Source organism: Zingiber officinale, chromosome 5B (assembly GCF_018446385.1).
Source record: "Zingiber officinale cultivar Zhangliang chromosome 5B, Zo_v1.1, whole genome shotgun sequence".
In the NCBI taxonomy this organism is placed as follows: domain Eukaryota; kingdom Viridiplantae; phylum Streptophyta; class Magnoliopsida; order Zingiberales; family Zingiberaceae; genus Zingiber; species Zingiber officinale.
Genome location: NC_055995.1, coordinates 68,403,278 through 68,404,995, shown reverse-complemented (window position 1 = coordinate 68,404,995; position 1,718 = coordinate 68,403,278). Strand labels below are relative to the sequence as shown.

General features: G+C 37.8%; 1 non-coding gene across 1 annotated transcript; it reads left to right on the top strand.

Moving 5' to 3' along the window:
* The first annotated feature begins 938 nt into the window (after positions 1-938).
* Positions 939-1,044, top strand: LOC121988163. The gene has a single exon (XR_006113907.1). It is a non-coding gene; the product is annotated as a small nucleolar RNA R71 (small nucleolar RNA).
* Positions 1,045-1,718: the final 674 nt, after the last annotated feature.

The window sequence follows — 1,718 nt, the reverse complement described above, 5'->3', positions numbered from 1 at the left end:
CCTCAATGGTACTCTCCTCATTAGCTTGAATATGATTCGGTATAGGAGGAGGGAGCTCTTCTTCTTTTTGTATCCCTTTTGAAGCAGTCACTTGGGAGTCTCCCAAGGTCCGTCCGCTCCTAAGCTCAATCCTATTGCAATGCTCCATAGGATTCACATCAGGTTTTCCTGGAAGTTGTCCTGGTGCTCTGGATGATGAGGAAGCTAGTTGGGCAATTTGACTATCCTGAATCTTTTGATGCTTTTCAGAATTATCCATTCTCTGAATGAGCTTTGCTATATCTTGCTTCATTTCATTCTGAATTGAGATAATTTCTTCAAGCATCTTTTCAACATTTGACTTTGGTAAGCCTTGAGAAGATAGATGTTGAAAATTTTGTTACCCAGCTTGAAAATTTGGTCTTGCCCCCATAGATGGTCCTTGGTCTTGATTATTTCTGTAAGAAAAATTTGGATGACTCTTCCATCCAGGGTTATAAGTATTTGAGTATGGGTTGTTCTGCCTTTGATTGTAACTCATGATTGCATCACATTGTTCAAGTTGATTGATTTGTGCAGTGATAGCTCCCAATGGACATGAGTCATTTGAATGCTCTGAACTCCCACATACTTCACAAGATGTACTAATAGCATTGACCATATTAGCACTAGTCCCCATATTCTCAAATTTCTTTGTAAGAGCGTCTAATTTTGCAGACAAAAGAGTGACTGCATCTACATCAAACTTCCCTGATGCTTTAATTATTGGGTTTACGGAGGAATAGCCACCACTTCTTTCATTTGCCCATTGATGATGATTTTGTGCTACACTTTCAATGATTTCTTCGGCTTCATCTAAGCTTTTGTTCATAAGTGCCCCTCCAGCAGCTGAATCAAGGGACACTTTGGTATGATAATTGATACCATTGTAAAAAGTGTGCAACACTAACCATCTTTCCAACCCATGATGTGGGCATTGTCTGAGCATACTATTATATCTATCCCATGCTTCAAAAAGAGATTCTGAGTCAGTTTGCTTGAAGCTTGCAATTAAATTCCTCATATGAGCTGTTTTGCTTGGTGGATAGAACTTATCAAGAAACTGTTGCTCACACTGCTCCCAAGTGGTGATGCTGTTAGGGGCCAAAGAATTCAGCCATTGCTTTGCCCTATCTCTTAAAGAAAACCCAAATAATAATAATCTAACTGCATCTGAAGGAACTCCATTCATTTTCATAGTACCACATATTTCATAAAAGACCTCTAAGTGTTGATTAGGGTCCTCATGAGGTCCTCCACCAAATTGGTTCTGCTGCACCATAGATATGATTGCGGGTTTGATCTCAAAGTTATTAGCTTCCACTGAAGGTCTTGAAATACTAGATCGAAAACCTCTCGCATAGGGTGCTGCATAATCCTTAAGTGGTCTATTTGCCATATTCAAATGTTCCTGTTCTTCAATTTGCCTTTGCAGAATTCTTCTTTTATGGAAAGTTTTATCAATCTCAGGGTCAAAAGGAAAGAATTCCCCTGCAAAGTTAGATCTTCGCATACACAAGAACAAGATAGCAGATAGCAATTCGACACAAAAAGGAAAATAGAAGAATCAAAAATGCAGAATTGAGTTTGTACAAAAAGAATTAACAAGAAGTGAAAGTTATACAAGTAAGTAAAAAAAACAGAAATCTAATGATTAGTTACAACTATGCAATATGAAAGGAAAACAAATGTTATGTTTA